This window comes from Equus asinus, chromosome 4, assembly GCF_041296235.1.
Source record: "Equus asinus isolate D_3611 breed Donkey chromosome 4, EquAss-T2T_v2, whole genome shotgun sequence".
Classification (NCBI taxonomy): domain Eukaryota; kingdom Metazoa; phylum Chordata; class Mammalia; order Perissodactyla; family Equidae; genus Equus; species Equus asinus.
Genome location: NC_091793.1, coordinates 126,432,208 through 126,450,714, shown reverse-complemented (window position 1 = coordinate 126,450,714; position 18,507 = coordinate 126,432,208). Strand labels below are relative to the sequence as shown.

Below are 18,507 nucleotides of genomic sequence, written 5' to 3'. Positions count from 1 at the left end.
CTGCAAAACAATCCCATTTTTATCAGGTAACATGTTCAATCTGAATACAGACCAGCTTGAAGGATTCTCACTAGTCAAATCTGGGATAATTTGAGCATGAAATAACTAATGACAGTAATGGATTTTAACCACAGAATGAAAGAATCCATGAGTCCCTACCAATAGAAGTAAATAAAGGGAAAGTTCTTTCTTAAAATAAAATTCCAACTAATAAATTTAATAGAAATGACAGAATTAGGAAAAAAAGTGATCATGTGTCATGAAATAAAAAGAAAAATGGAGGAATTATCTCAGAGTAGAGGAGACTAACAGAAACTTGACAACTAAATGCAACACGGGATCCTGGACCAAAGTAAGAACAGTAGGATGTTTAGCAAAATTTGGAACAACTCTCCTTCTTTTGGGCATTAGTGAAGCAGCAGACATAATTTGAATGTCTAGAGCATTACTGTCTAACAGAACTTTATGCAGAGATGGAAATGGTCTATATCTATGGTCTCCAATACAATAGTCACTGGACTGCTGAGTGCTTGAAATGTAACTAATATGACTGAGAAACTGAATTTCTAATTTATTTAACTTAATTTAAATAGCCAAATGTGGCTAGTGGCTATCATATTGGACAGCACAAGTTTATAGATCAGACAATAGTACTATATCAACATTAACTTCCTGCTTTTGATAACTGTATTGAGACTGCAAGACTGTCTTTATTTTGAGGAAATACACAGTGAAATTTTTAGAGGTTAAGGAGGCATTATGTGTGCAGCTTAAAGACTTTAAAAAGTTAGAGAATGCTAAAGCAAATGTGGTAAAATATTAATATTTGGAGTATCTGAATGAATGGTATACAGAATTCTTTGAACTATTTTTTGCAACTTGTTTTATAAGCCTAAGGTTACTTCAAAGTTGAAAAACAGAAAAGAATAAAATAGCCGCATAAGATAGATGTTATTCTCACTAGAACTTAATTGTAAATATAAATTCGTGAGTTCCTATGCATCTCTACACTTTTCACTTAGTTTTTTAAATCTGAGTGTTCAACTACTAAATCAATTTTCATAAAAAACTACTCCTCCACCACTCAAAAACAAAATATTCACTCCTTGACCAAAAGTGTATATAACATGTTAAGTTATTCTAAACTTTTATACTTAGCAGAAAGGAAAAGACAACAGAACTCAGATTTCAGCCTGGTTACCAAATATTAAAAGCAGCAGCAAAGGCATTTAAAAGATAAGGTCATTCAGGAGATTATAACATTTTGGGCATCTCTCTGAGGATGTGGCACACATACAGTTATCCTTACAGAGTAAAATGCCCTGCAGAGAATGAGATTTAGTGGATTCATCCTTGGGAAGATAATCAAGAAAAAATTCTTATACATCCCACCTGTCATATGTCAATGATAAATAAAGCAAAAGTTGCTGAACAGAAAACCCGGAAAATAAGGAAGAAAAAGCATCTAGATTAATTTCAAATCAGATTTTTTCCTACATATTCCTTAACCTAGTATAATCAGGTTTCCACCATCACTTCACTGAAACTATTCTCAGCAAGATCATACATGTACTTTTCACTAAACCAACTTTATTCACAATGGATAAATTTTTAGTTCTTAATGTCTGAATAATGTTTGATAATACAGACTATGCCTTCTTTCTTGAAACATTCTTTTCTCCTGGTGTTAATGATGTATACTTTCCTATCTCTCTACACTCTGCTTTCAGTATGCTCTTCATGCTCCTCTTCCTTTTCTCATTTCTTAACTACGTTCATGCGTACTTTAAAGATGGGGATACATTCTGAGAAATGTATCATTAGATGATTTCATCATTGTGTGAACATCACAGAGTGTACTTACACAAACCTAGATAGTATAGCCTACTACATACCAAGGCTATATAGTACTAATCTTATGGGACCACTGTCATCTATGTAGTCTGTCGTTGACCAAAATGTCGTTATGTGGTACACGACTACTGTTACTACTCAAGATTCCATATCAGACCATCATCTCTTATCGTTATTACACACTAGCCCTGGGTGAATTTATTCCACAATCCTGGCTTCAACAACCATGTATTGCATATACGGAAATGAATCCAAAGAACATCCTATCCTAAACCATTCCTGAGGTTCATACTCACAAACGGATTCATGGTCATATCAAGTTGGATGCCTTTCAGGAACCTCTAACTCAACATGTCAAAAACTAAACTTATTATCTCTGATCCCTACGGCTACTGCCTTCCCGTGAACTGCTCTTCTTCTATTCCTCCTCTTAAAAAATGGCACCACCATTTGCTCAAGATAGAATTTGAGCATTACCTTTGATTTTTTCCTTCTTCATTATCCCTATTTCAAGGATCATTAAGTTTTGTATATTCTACCATTTAGAGTAGATTCTTGTTATTTGTAGTAGTTATGCTCCACTAAAAGTATAAAGTAAATGCTATTGATTTGGGATCTGTCTCCTTTTTTAATGTAAGCATTTACAGCTCTTAGTAGCTTCTCATACTTAAGAAAATGAAAGCCAGAGCAGCAAGCGTACTGGTACTGTTTCAGATGGCCTCAGGTTAGCGGAGGGAGAAAATGGGCAAAACAGAAAGGCTTGAAATAAAGAACAGAGTTTTCAAGTATAAAACCTATATCTACTTGAGATTTTTGGCTATGGTTACTTGCACATGAGACAAACTGGAATCAGGTAAGCTCGACACCTAATATCAAGAGAATTTTTTTACAGAAATCATGCACATTATTTATAAAAGTGTCTATTTAACATCTAAAGTAAATAATAGGCTCCCAAAAATGCACCAGCATAAAGTGACTCCCCAATTGCATATCTCACAATAAGAGTATGTTCTTTAATGTGCACTTCAAATGTGGGCCATAAACAAGAACCTTCTAGAAGAAAAAGCCAGGGATCATAGAAGACAACGGAAAAGAGGATTCCTCCAAAAAAACAGAACTAGGCAGAGAAAAGGAGATAGGTAAAGTTATTCTATATGTGGGAAGTGGTTATGGAGTTTTGGGTGGTCTATTAGTTACGTATTATGGTGTAATGAATACCACAAACTTAGCAGTTTAAAAAATATACATTTATTATCTCACAGTTTCTGTGGACTAGGAGTGAGGACACTGCTTAGTTGGGTCCCCTGCAAGGGGAGCGTTAATCAAGGTGTTAGCTAGGGCTGGGTTCTCATCTGAGGGCAACATTCTCTTCCTTGAGATTGCAGTGTTGAGTTTTATACAATATCAGACCTACTCTAGCCAAACATCACAGAAAAAACTGTGGCTATACCCTCACCCCCATCACAAAGACTGAGTGGGGAGCCTAAACTTCCACACTGATCAGGCTGTACCAAGGCACCCCTCAACTTTGCTGAGGATGGTGTCAGAGAAGACCAATAGGGAGCCAGCACTTTCATCCCCACTGACTGATGATGAGGGCAAGCCCTGGAATATCAGTGGAGGCCTTGTGAGAGTTGCAACTTTCACACCTACCCAGCAGTAAGGAGAAGCTCTCCCCTGCCCAACTGCCTTGGGAATCAATGGAGGACAACTGGGAAACCTAGAACTTCTGTCTCCATCTGGCAGTAATAAAGCAATGTGCTCCTTCTCCTATTGGACAGGTGTCAGAGGACGCCAGCTAAAGCAATGGGTCTAAATAATATTTAGAGTTTCACACTATAATTCTGCATAAAAAAAGTCCAAGTTTCAACTGAAAGTTACTAGTCATACCAAGAACCAGGAAGATCTCAAACTGAATGAAAAAGACAATCAACAGATGCCAATACCCAGATGACAGAGATGTTAGAATTATCTGATGAAGATTTTAAAGTAGCCATTAATGCTTCAAGGAGCAACTAAGGACATGCTTTAAACAACTGAAAACTAGAAAATCTCAGCAAAGAAATAAAGAACCAAGTGGAAATTTTAGAAATGAAAAAATATAACCTAAATAAAAAACTCAATGGATGGGCTCAAGAGCAGAATAAAGGAATCAGAGGAAATAACCAGTGTCCTAGAGGACAGAATAGAAATTACACAGTATGAACAACAGGAAAAATAGACTTAAAAAAATAAACAGATCTTCAGGGACCTGTGGAACTATAACAAAAAAATCTAACAGTCATGTCATCAGAGTTCTGAAAGAAGAGGAGAAAGAGGGTTGAGCTGAAAAAGCACTCAAAGAAATAAATGTTAAAAACTTCCCAAATTTGGCAAATGACATAAACTTACAGCTTCAAGAAGGTGAGTAAGTCCCAAGAAGATAAACCCAAAGAAATTCACAATAAGAAACATCATAGTCAAACTTCAGAAAATTAACGACAAAGAAAAAATCTTGAAAGCAGCAAGAAAGAAACAACCTGGATGACAGTGGATTTTTCATTAGAAAGCATGGAAGCTAGAGGGAAGTGGGACAACAGTCTTCAAGAGCTAAAGAAAAGAAGTGTTAATCCAGAATGCTATATTCATTGAAAATATCCCTCAGGAATGACAGACAAATCAAGACATTCCCAGATGAAGGAAAACTAAGTGAACTTGTTACCAGCAGACCCATCATGTAAAAAGAGCTATAGGAAATTCTCTAAACTGAAAGGGAATGATAAAAGAAGAAATCCTCGAATATCAGGAAGGAAGAAAGAATATAGGTAAGCAAAATATATGGGTAAATACAATACATTTTACTTCTCGAGTTTTCTAAATCATATTTGATGGCTGAAGTAAAAATTAGAACATTGTATAATATGTCTCTAAATTTAAGTAGAGTAAATGTTATAAATGGGAGAGGGTAAAAGAACATCAAGGGTAGTAAGGTTTCTACACTTCACTCAAACTGGTAAAATGACAACACCAATAGACAATGATAAGGGGTATGTGTGTACGTGTATGTAGACATATACATAGTACTACCTAGAGCAACCTCTAAAAAAGTTATACAAAGGGGCCGGTTGAGTGGCATAATGGTTAAGTTAGTGTGCTCTTCTTTGGTGGCCCAGGGTTTGCAGCTTTGGATCCTGGGCATGGACCTAGCACTGCTCATCAAGCCACGCTGTGGTGACATCCCACATAAAATAGAGGAAGAATGGCACAGATGTTAGCTCAGCAACAATCTTCCTCACACACACACACAAACTATACAAAGAGACACTAAAAAACACTAAATATAAATCAAAATGGAATTCTAAAAAATGTTTAAGTGGCCCACAGGAAAGCAGAAAAAATAAAACAGAGAAATGAAAAACATATGAAACAACAACAAAAAATGGCAGACTTAAGTCCATCATATCCATAATTACAATAAATGTAAATTATCTTACTACATCAATTAAAAGACATAGAATGGCAGAGTGGATTAAAAAACAGGACCCAAGTATATGCTGTCTACAAGAAACTCAACTTCAAATATAATAATATAGTTGAGTTGAAAATAAAAGGATAGAAAAAGATATATCATGCAAATACAAATCAAGAGAAAGCAGATGTGGCTATATTAACATCAGATAAAGTAGAATTAAGAAAATTACCAGATATAGAGAGTGACATCATATGATGATAAAAAGGTCAATCTATTAAGATGACATAGCAATCTGAAGTGTGTCTGCACCAAACAACAAAGCTGCAATATATGTGAGGTAAAAACTGACAGAACTAAAAGAACAACCCACAATTACAGAGACTTCAATACCCCTCTCTCAATAACTGATAGAACTAGACAGAAAATCAGGAAGGATATAAGATCTGAACAACACAATCAACCAGCAGGATCTAACAAACATTTTTAGAATATTCTACCCCTAACAGCAGAATACACATTCTATTTAAATGGCCACAGACAAGATATGGCCATAGACCATATCTTGGGCTGTAAAACAAACATCAAAAAATGTAAAAGAACCGAAATACTATAGAGTGTGTTCTCTGATCATCATGGAATCTAACTAAAAATCAATATCAGAATGGTAACAGGAAAATCTCAAACACCTGGAAACTACCAAACACCTTCTAAATAATCCACGGGTCAAAGACAAAGTCTCAAAAGAAATTTAAAAATACATTGATCTAAACGAAAATGAGAATAAAACATATTAAAATGTGCATGACACAGTGAGAGAAGTGCTGAGAGGGAAATTTATACCATTAAATGCATTCATATGAAAAGAAGAAAAGTCTCTGGTCAATAATCTATGTTCTCACCTCAAGATCCCAGGAAAAGATCAAAATAAATCCAAAGCAAGTACAAGAAAGGATATAATAAAGAGCAGAGATCAATGATATTGAAAGCAGGAAAAGAATAGGGAAAAATCAAAGAAAGAAATTGCCTCTTCAAAAAGATCAATAAAATTGACTAACCTCTCACAAAACGGACAAAGGAAAAACAGAGAAGGCACAAACTACCAACATCAGGAATGAAATAGTGATACCATTGTGGACCCTGCAGACATCAAAAAATGATAAGGAAATACTACAAAGAACCTTGTACACATAAATTTGACAACTTGGATAAAATAGTGCAATATCTCAAAAAACAAAAACTACCATAACTCACCCAATAAAACACATAATTTTCATAGTCCAACATATCCATAATTACATTGAGTTGAATAACCTAGTGCATGTTAAGGAAATTGAATTCATCATCTAAAAAATTCCCAATAAAAGAAATCTCCAGTCCCATAGTTCTACCAAATGTTTAAAGAAGAATTGACACAAATTCTGCACAGTCTCTTCCAGAAAACGGAAGATGATGGAACGCTTTGCAATTCATTTTATGAAGTTATTAATATCCTGACACTAAAACTAAAGACACTACAAAAAAATAAAACTACAGACCAATATTCTTCATGAATATAGGTGCAAAAATCCTTAACAAAATGTTAACAAAAAGAATTCAGCAACATATAAAAAGATTTTTTCACTATGACTAAGTGGTGTTTATTTCAGGGATGCAAGGCTGGTTCAATATTTGAAAATCAATGTATTCCTTCATATTAACAAGATAAAAATCACATGATCATTATCAATCAATGCATAAAAAAGCAACTGACAAAATTCAACATCCATTTCATGATTAAAAAAAAAGGAACTCAGAAAAATAGGAATAGAGGAAACTTCTTCAACTTGATAGAGGAGCTACAAATACCTAGGGCTAACATTACAGTTAATGGTAAAACTGAATGCTTTCTCTCTAAGACAGGGAACAAGGAAAGGATGTCTTCTCTAAACCACTTCTATTTAACATAGTGTTGTAAGTTATAGCCAGGGCAAAAGACAGGAAAAACAAATGCATCAAGACTGAAAAGAAAGAAAACTGTCCCTATATGCAGATGACATGATTGTCTATACAGGAAATCTCAAGGAATCTACAAAAAACTCCTAGAATGAGTGAGTTCAGCAAGGTAGCAGGATGCAAGATAAACACACAAAAACCAACTGTACTTCTATATACTAACAATAATCCTAGACATCAAAACATAAAAATACAATACCCTTTATAACCATTCAAGAAAAATGCATTACTTAGGTATAAATCTAACAAGACATACAGTACTTGGAAGCTGAAACGACAAAAAGCTGATGAAACAAATAAAAATCCTAAATAAATGGAGAAACATATGGTGTTCATGGATTGGAAGACTCAATATAGTAAAGATTTCAATACTACCCACATTGATAGACAAGCTTAACTCAATTCCTATCAAAATCCCAGTAAGAATTTTAGTGGATATAGGTGAGACTATTTTAAAATTTATATGAAGGATAAAGGAGCTAGAAAAGCTAAAACAATTTGGAAAAATAAAGTAAGAGGAATAAAGTGCCCAATTTCAAGAAATTATGTAGTTACAGTAACCAAGTCTTTATGATATTGGTGGAGGGATACACACATAGAATAATGGAAAACAAAAGAAAATCAAGAAACACATCTACACAAATGTGGCCAACTGATTCTTTAGTAAGGTGCAAAAGCAATTTAATGGAGCAAAGGTAGCTGTTTAAGCAAATGGTGCTGGACCAATTTTGCATCCATTATCTTCCGACCACTCAAAAAAAGAACCTGGACCTAGTTTCAAACCTTATACAAAAATTAACTCAAAATCAATCATAGACTTAGGTATAAAATGTAAAAACTATATTTACATTTTATATTTAGTACTATGGAAGAAACTAGATTTTACATTGTTTTGGAAACAACCTAGGTGTCCTTCAATGGGAGAATGGTTAAACAAATGGTACATCCATACTATGGAATACTAGTCAGCAAAAAAAAGGACAAACTGCTGATACATGCAACAAACTAGATGAATCCCAGAGAATTATGATGAAAAGAAGCCAATCCCAAAAGGCTACATACTGTATGATTCCATTTATATAACATTCTTGAAATGACAAAATTACAGAAATGGAGAACAGATTAGTTCTTGTCAGAGGGAAAGGCTGTAGAAAGGAAGTAGATGCCACTGTGTAAGGTTAACGTGAGGGGTCTGCGATGGAAATGTTCTGTATCTTGACTGTATTAACATTAATGTCCTAGTTGGGATATTATACTACATAATTTTGCAATGTTACCATTGAGGGGAATTGGATAAAGGGTACATGGGATCTCTCTGTATTATTTTTTCTTAAAATTGCATGTAAATCTACAATTATCTCAAAATAAATTTTCATTTTAAAAAAGTCTTCAAAAACATAAAGAAAAAACCAAACTACCAAATAATTCTCCCTGGGACATCTCTGTACTACATAAAATGATAATTTTATTGTTTATCTCTTATATTCTCTATGTTGGGTTTTGATAGAGACACTATTATAATCTCTGTGCTGGATTTTGATAGAGACACTAATAAAAAATAATTTGAATAAAATAGTAATGTTGAATAACTATAGGATAGCTGAGATTAAATTTAGCAAAATACGTGAAATTTTCATTCATTTAAAAGTCTGATAACATGAAAAATGACATTCCATATTATTGCATGCAAAAAGATATGTCTATTCATCTTTTGATATTTCAGACAGTTTGCATGAAAAAACATTTTGCCTATTAAGAACTGCCTTATAATGGACTTCTACTATATTAAATTTCTTCCAGCAATATCTCATGACATTGCTGACCCTGGTTAATCTTATAAGCATTCTCATCAGTGTCAAGGAAAACTATGATGAAGTAACCATCTGTTAGAGAGGGAAATCTTAAAACTCTCTACAAAAATAATTAGCTGTACACTTTTAGATTTCTAATGTTTTTCTTTTTTAAGAAAAATATCAGGGGCCGGCCCTGTGGCCCAGTGGTTAAGTTCGCATGCTCCACTTTGGCAGCCCAGTATTTCACCGGTTTGGATCCTGGGCGCACACACTGCACCACTCGTTGAGCCAAGCTGAGGCGGCATCCTACACAGCACAACCAGAAGGACCTATGACTAGAATATACAACTATGTACTGGGGGGCTTTGGGGAGAAGAAGGGAAAAAACCAAAAAGAGGATGATTGGCAACAGATGTTAGCTCAGGTGCCAATATTTAAAAAAAAATCAAATGTATACAAACATCATTTGCTAGTTGTAATCTGGATCAATTTATTTAATATCTCTAAGTCTGTTTCTTTGTATAAAAAATGGGATACTTCCTATGAGAAATGACAAAGTAAAGTAAGAGTACAGAAGTAGTTAGTAATCATATCTGACAGAGAACAGTCATTTAATAAGTTTCAATATAACTGATAGTTCTAGGTCAAGGCATAAATAATATAACATAGGTAGAAACTACATCATGCTGCTCTGTAAAATCTCTTGAAGCAAAGAAAGGTTCTTTTTGGGAAGGTGAACAGATTGTTGGAATTGTCACCACAAAGTAGCACAATTATGAGTAAAATTATAAGAGGGTATTTGAAAATCCTTTCTAGTGAAGACTATGTCACAATATCTGTGTTACAGGACACTTCGGATGACACTGAAGAGCACTGACACAGTCATTGTGTGGCGGGATACCAAGCATTGGAGCTCTCCCTCTTTGCATGCATGTTTTAACTGTGTTTTCCTTCTAGGCAAGAGGACTAAATGATATAATTATCACTTTGAGGTGCACATAGAGGCTTCAAAAAAAGGACACTGTCAAGTTCACTTTGCACATAATTTTCCTTCTGTAACATGTTGATATTAGATGCTAAAGGCAGGAAAAATGCAAAGTTGTTAAGAACAAGAAGCTTGAGAGTGAAAATGCTTGGGTTTAAATCCAGTCTCCACCACTTTCCAGCTGTAAGACCTCAGTTAATTTACTTCACGTCTCCAAGACTGAATTTCCTCATCTACAAAAAGGAGCATCAATATTATAATACATATAAAGTTCTCTGCACAATACCTTTCAGATATTAAGAGCACAGTGTTAGCTGTTATTAATAATAATTTTAGCTAACACAACTTCTTCCCAAGCTTAAGTAAAAAAGTGATAACTGCTGAAGTGGCTTCTAAAATACCTTTTCTGACAAGGTGAGATGTAAAGATTAAAACATAATTAAGCCGCAAAAGGGCTACTAGAATTCAAATAACTTGCAGGGTGTTTTGCCTGAATGTGGTCATTATTCTAAGAAAGCATTACGCAGTCTGCTCCATAAATATTTGATGAAGGAACATAATTTTCATTTTAGCTCATTGATGGCACTTTTCAAGCAAAAAATGAAACAAAATTATTATATTTAATCATCTTCACATTCATGAACAATTTATCTTTTAAAATACTTTAAAAAACTTGTTTATCTCACCCAGAATATTAGTCAATTCAAAGAAACAATATGAATTATATAAAAATATGAATTTGTCTCCATAACAAATAACATCTTTAGAGATCAAATTGTAATAAACTACATTAAAAAACACTTTAAGATTAGAAATTAGTTCTCTAAATATTAAAACATTTGGACCTGGGAAGGAGAAATTAACTAAGAAATTCTATAATTGTAAGTAACAGCTGCACGGTCAATATTTAATCACTATATTGTGAGACAGTTCAGTAGAGGAAGACAGGATTAACATATTGCTTTAAAACATTCCATTACTTTCTGCATCTGTTTACTGATAATAAAAGACACAGCTGTTCTAAACGAAACACACTAACAGGTGTAAAGTGCCAATTTGGCATTTTACATAAAACTTACTTCTTATTTCCTTTTGGAATACTCTAAAATTATACTCTAAGCACAGCTACCAATAACTTAAAGAATGTTTTTATACTAACTTGGATTATTCTAGTCACTGAGGAAAAGATACGCTTCTTTCTCTGTGAATTCAAGATTATTTTTAAACAGTACACCATCCTGAACTAATTATAATTACCCCAGATGTTTTTCATAAAAATGGTCACACATTTGAACAGGGCTTCTTTAGCAACTGTTCTATATCAAATTTACTGCAAAGAGCATCAAAATTATGAACTAACATTGTATCAGATTCACTATGTTTAAACTACAAATGATAATGAAGCTTGAGCTTATAATTTATTTTGACAAGTACTTCAGCTAATCTGTAGCCATATGTATTTAATCCAAAGCTACCATGAGGAAATTCAAGATTTTTCTAATAAATTCTCAATAATCACTCATCTAAAGCATGTAAAAGTAGCCAAAATTTGTGAACACCATAAATCTAACTATATAGTTCTGTGGGAGTTTTTTTCTTTGTTTTTAAAACATAATATACCACAATCAACTTAAAACTTCCTGAGTAAAAAAAGCTGACTCCATTCTAGTCATTTAATAAACCTGACAATGAATTTTTTAATTTTATAAATTATAACAGTGACATTATAAGACAATTACAAAATCAATATCAATGAAAATATTAACATACTGGTAATAAGAAAAAACACTATGAAATATCTTAATTTGGCCATTTTATTTACTTTAATATATAAAACAGGAAAAGTTAAGGGAGAACATCAAAGGAATCCAAAGCATTCCAGTCGCTTTCTTTTCTTTTCCTAAAATAAAGACATTTGTCAAATTTGCTTTAGGAAAAAAGGCTTACTAATGTACATTTAAGGAGTCCTTGAGACTATTATATTTTGAGATACACATCTGAGTAAAAACATATAAAATATATACATTTCACTTATTTAAGATTATACAAAGCATTCACACCTTCTCCCAATAGTTCCTTTTCTTCGTTAGCCAAGGTGTAGATGATTTTAAATTCAAATAAAATAGTCCACAGCTTTGCAGTCAAGTGCTCTCAGCCAGGTGATTTGGTTACAATAGTTTTTCTGGTCCTTCTAGAAACAAATTATGATCAATGAAAATTCTATTAGTTTGCTGCTTAAGTTTTGAAAGGAAACACGAGGTAATTTTTTACATCAAAAGAATAAAGAAAAATACCAATTTTATTGTGGCATCTAATAAAGCTTAACCCTGCCTATAATGTGGTATAACGTGTTACCTTACTAACACACCACAGGATTTCCTGATCTGTAAAACAAAAGATATAGTCAAGAATCCAAATCATATGATACAGAAACTCATGAGTTGTTTATACGTACTTCATAGGGCCTTCAGTCTTCATAAATTTAATTACTATATGTAACCACATATCCAAGCTGTCTCAACTTTTATCATTATTTAATTATCAAGAAAAGGGTTTATTATTTGGAATTGTGTACATTCTGCAGTGCACCAACTACAAAAAGTACAGCGCACACTTTAAAAAATTTTTAAATTCCTTCCCCATATAAGATTATATTAAATTGTTTAATTTTCACTATAACTGGATACACATATACAGTCATGTGCCACATAATGACGTTTCAGTTAATGACGAACCGCATATATGATGGTGGTCCCACAAGATTAGTATCATATAGCCTCAGTGTGTAGTAAGCTATACCATCTGGGTTTGTGTAAGTACACTCTATGATGTTCACAAAACAACGAAAGTGCCTAACGACACATTTCTCAGAATGGATCCCCATTGTTAAGCAATGCATGACTGTGTATTCTAATCATTATATACTTATTTTGCATTCTTGTCATGTTCATAAGGAAAGAGAGACTAACCAATTTGTATTATTAAAAGAAATAGTTGAGGGGCTGGCCCCGTGGCTGAGTGGTTAAGGTCGTGCGCTCCACTGTAGGCGGCCCAGTGTTTCATTGGTTCGAATCCTGGGGGCGGACATGGCACTGCACATCAAACCACGCTGAGGCAGCGTCCCACATGCCACAACTAGAAGGACCCACAACGAAGAATACACAACTATGTACTGGGGGGCTTTGGGGAGAAAAAGGGAAAAAATAAAATCTTTAAAAAAAAAAAGAAATAGTTGAGGTAAATATAAAAGAAAAACTAGGAGTGGAAAGAAACAAATAGAGGGTCCCTTAGAAAACTGAGTTTTTAACACAACGCTTGCTAAAGCAATTAATTCAACTAATTCAGGGAAAAATAAGAGAAAATGGCAACCAATAGACAAAATGATTTGTCAATTCATTAAAGATAGTAGGAACGACAGTTTAAAGCCTTTAAAAAAATCAGCCTTTAAAGAAACTACAGGATGGATGTTTGTAATAACCAAAAACTACTGAATTTTAAAAATCCATGTTGTATAAATTTAGTCAAATTTCTAGATTAAATTAAATTTGGTCAAATTTCTATACGAAATTCTTGACTCTTTCTAGTACATATAAGCATGGTCAGAATCCTGAGATATTGCTAAGGGTTTACATTACATAGCACTTAGTAGTCACTGCAGTCTAGAGTTATAGCTGCGGCTTGAAAATTTTAGGATTGTAAGAGATCAATAAATTCTCTAAATCTCGTTCATAATTCAATAATCTTACTGCATGTATCTCCTACTTCAACCTCAAAAACTGATATATTTCCTCCAAAACTAGTAACAAATACATATTTATGACATGTTTACACAAACTGGAAGATCATCAATACGTTAGTTTGGGTGTCAAGGGGAGGGGGCAGGGAGAGAGAAAGAGAGGGAGAGGGAAGGACAGAAAGAGAGAGAGATGGAGAACAGACACAGATCTTGGAATAAACATTTTTTTGTTTGGCCATCTCCGCATACATTCTAAATTCTTATGAGACCACAATTGATTAGGAAAGTATGGTTGGGCATGGAGCTGTCGGTTTAAATCCAGATTGGCCTGCCCAGGTTGACTTTCAGGAGAGTATTCAGATGAATGTAACACTACTGTGAATCAAGTCTTTTGCCATACTATGAAGCCTGAAAACAAAACACTACAATAAAGAAACACGCTGTATCCAATGCTGATGATATAAGGCTACAACTGTTACCCTTAACCCTATTAAATTAGTTCCTAAAAACATTCTGTTTTTCTCAGAGATTTCCTATGTAAAAAGTAGATGTTATAAATTAACACGGCTTTTATGCAAACAGTGCTTTTAATATTTATTCTAAAGTCACTAAAACATCTCTTTCTTTTGCATATTAATTTTTTAACAAAATTTCATAACTCAAAGATAAATGTCTGCCCTATCCATTTAAAATGATAAATTCTTCAATGAATAAAATTTGGATCTTAAAGCTAAATTCAAAATATGTCTAATTTCAGAATAATATATACATAGGAAGCTAATCCATGCATAGAGCTAAAGCAAAACATTCTTATTCTAGATATTTGATCTGTGTTATAAAAAACATTTTTATACTTGAAAAACACTTTGACACAACTCTAAATGTAAATTATTATAATTATTACTATTGAGATCAGTAGTTATTCATGAAGAGTTTGAGGTACAGAGAAAACATAGTAATAACCACTAATAAAATATCAATTCAAATTTTTTGTACATAAATTATTACAGCTTACCACGTCAGTGTTGACTTCTTTGCCTAAGAATAAAAGGTAATTCAGAAATCAAATGATATTAAAATATTGCCAGATATTCAATTTTAAAAACCGGGAGGAAAAAACTCAGTATTTGCACAAGCAATCTATGCTATTCGTGACGAAGACTACCTACTACTGAACACCTACTATGTGCCAAGTACTGCGTCTAACTCTTTACAGGCATTATTTGTAACCTTTAAACCAACTCTAGATGACTGGCATTTTCCAAATTTTATAAATAAGGTGGCCATGTGATTTAATGACAAAATTGGTATATTTCTGAGAATAAAGGCAAGGGGCATTATTAATAATTATGCTAGGAGAATAGGCGTAAATCATGCCTGTTCTAGGAAAACTACAGTATGTGGTCACCATACAAATGAGGAAATTGCCCCAGACAGGCTCATTCAAACTGTATTCAATGAACATATGTTGAACAAATTTTACTCAGTGTTAGTTACTGGGGATGGAGCTCTGACTTTGCAAAGCAGGTAACTGTCATGTTTGCTTTCAAAGTCTCATCTCTCACCACCATATACACTACCTATAACACATAAATAATTTCTATCTGTAAGGCTTTATGCTTTTCAAAAAAATTTCACATTCATATATCCTTTGTTTTTAAAGGTACATTTACATATTAACTATCCATTTCAACCAATAACTCCTATGCTTAAAAAGTCCTTAGAAGTCTGATATGCATTTCTATTTTCTACTAGTTTTGCTCTAGTTTGACATTTTATATATAAAATTTAATAATACACCTCTAACTTTGAAATATAGCATGAGATAGAATTCTAAGTCTTTTTGTCCAAATTAATGATATAATGCCTGAATATGGTTCTGAATAATCCATTACTTCCCCAATGATTTATAGCACTTGCTTTTTCATTCTCAAAGTTAAATGTGAGCCATCTATTTCATTCCATCAATATCTGCTTAATCTCATGTTAATTCACTGTCTTATTTACTGAAACTATATAATTATTACCTGGCCCGAACTTCTATACTTGCTATTGTTGCCTATTTATTTTTCCAGATTAAAGTTTGAATTAAGAAAATCAAATTCAGAGAAAAAAACAAAGATTCAGACAAAAAGCTCAGAGAGAAAAAGAAAGTTGTCAGAAACAATGATAAACACAGAAACTGATACAAGGTTGGTTAATTTAATAACAGACATAACATTACTAAGTTTTGTGATAAAATACTTTTAAAAATTCTAGATAAATGTAACAGGAAATTGCCTTGGAGGTTCTATAGGTAAAGTTAAAGAAGAGAGATGCAGAATAATTTTTTTAAAAAAGTATATGGTCAAGAATATATTTTAAACATTCAAGGGTAACCATTAAAAACACAAACCAAACAAATCACCACCACCACTATGAAACAAAAATCAGAAATATAACCCACCACTTCCATATCAGGGGAGACTGAAAAAGGGAAAATAAATTTCATTATTTTCGGGGCTAGCCCCATGGCTGAGTGATTAAATTCACGTGTTGCGCTTCTGGCCCAGGGTTTCCGCCGCTTTGGATCCTGGGGGCAGACATGGCACCACTCATCAAGCCATGCTGAGGAGGTGTCCTACATAGCACAACCAGAAGGACCTACAACTAGAATATACAACTACATACTGGGGAGCTTTGGGGAGAAGAAGAAGAAGAAGAAGAAAAAGAAGATTGGCAACAGATCTTAGCTCAGGAGCCAATCTTTAAAAAAAGAAAAATTTCATTATTTCCAACAGAAAGCATCAATAGAGGGAAGAAAGATACAGACAAAGATACACACACACGCACACAGGCCTCCTAAACAAAAAGCACAAAATAAGATGATGGGAACATGTTCAAACAGATCAGTAATCACAATAAATGTAATTGTTTAAATTCACCCATTAGCAAACAATATCATATTGTCAAGGAGATGAATAAAGCTACATCCCCAATCCTACTAAAGGACTGGAGGTAGAGAGAAGCTGTGTTGCCATCTGGTTTCAATCTTCCACATAAAACAGGATGATGATTTAAGCCTAAGGTGGTATAGACTCTCTTCTAAAATATTACTCTCTCCCCCTTCCTCACACCAAAATACCATCATCTATACCGAATATTAAGATCTCCCAGTCTTACCGGGTTTCTAAAATGCTAGTAGCCAGGCTTACTCTTCAGGAAGGAGATTGAAATATTCCTCCCTTGGGAATATGACCAGCCCAAAGAAAAGGCCTTAAAATACTTACATAATGGGTTCCCCCAAAGCAACAGTCAGTCAGATAACCTATTAATGAAGCCTTCAATAAACAACCCACCCAACTAGCTATTTAATGCCTCTATTCCTAGTATAAACAGGCAGCCAAGGATCAGAAGACATCTGAGAAAAGAACCTAAAAAGACTGAACTGGGGGGCCGGCCCGGTGGTGCAGCAGTTAAGTTCGCACGTTCCACTTCTCGGCAGCCCATGATTTGCCAGTTCAGATCCCGGGTGCGGACACGGCTCCACTTGGCAAAGCCATGCTGTGGCAGGCGTCCCATGTATAAAGCAGAGGAAGATGGGCATGGATGTTAGCTCAGGGCCAGTCTTCCTCAGCAAAAAGAGGAGGATTGGCAGTAGTTAGCTCAGGGCTAATCTTCCTCAAAAAACAACCAAAAAAAGACTGAACTGAAAAACTGAAAGAGAAACTTGGAGGGAACAAAGGGATATGAAATCTTCAGAAGTCACACTGGCCACAGAGAAAGAGGCATGCTCATATATGACCGATGGAAGAGCAAAATGGTATATCCCTATGGATGAGAATCTGGCTATATCTAACAAAATTATAAATGCATTTACCCTTTGAGTTAGAGATCTTATTTCCAGAATCCATCCTGAATATACATCTCCACTAGTAAAAAAACAACATATGCACAAGGTTTAGTAACAAAGACCAGACCATAAATGACCATATTAGGGTACTAACTGAATCAACTATAAGATACCCATATAATACTATGCAGCCATAAAAAAGAGCAAGGAGGCTCTCTATGTACTGATTTGGAGCAATCTCCAAGATACATTGTTAAATGAAAAAAAGCAAGGTGCAGAACAATTAATAAAATATGCTATCTTTTGTCTAATAAAGTAGGGAGAAATTATATATGTGTGTGCATATACGTATGTATTTGGGTATTTTTGTAAAAGGAAAAAATAAAAAAATACAAACTAATAAAAATGATTGTCTATAAGAAATAGGAACAGAATGGGATGGTAGAGGGGAGAGAGATGGAAGCAAGACTTCTCTAAACAAATCTTTTAATTTAGGTTTTGACTTTGAACATTATACAAATGTTTTATATAGCTTAAAATAGAATTTAAAAAAAGTAAGCCCTGAAACTGAGAACTGAAGCAAAAAAACAAACAAAAATCCCCAAACTATGTAACAAACCATCAGTAAAACTGACAAAATGCTTACCAAATATTCTTAGAATACTGACTTTCAGATAGAAAGACAAACAAAACATGCAAAGAAATCTTAAATTTCATTCAGTACTTTTGTAATTAGCAATAACCTAGGTATTGACTTATTAAAACTATTTTACATATACTGTAAAATAAAATGAAGCAATATGTAAATGTTATAAGGACCAAGATTTTTAGGATAAAAGAAAATTTTTAAAATATAAAAACAAA

At 33.8% G+C, this 18,507-nt stretch overlaps 1 long non-coding RNA gene across 1 annotated transcript in view; it reads right to left on the bottom strand.

The window, feature by feature from the left end:
• Positions 1–12,135: 12,135 nt before the first annotated feature.
• Positions 12,136–18,507, bottom strand: part of LOC139045135 (uncharacterized) — a 33,521-nt gene continuing 27,149 nt past the window's right edge. The window contains exon 3 of the long non-coding RNA XR_011502937.1: positions 12,136–12,266. This is a non-coding gene — a long non-coding RNA (uncharacterized lncRNA). The remainder of the gene's footprint in view (positions 12,267–18,507) is intronic.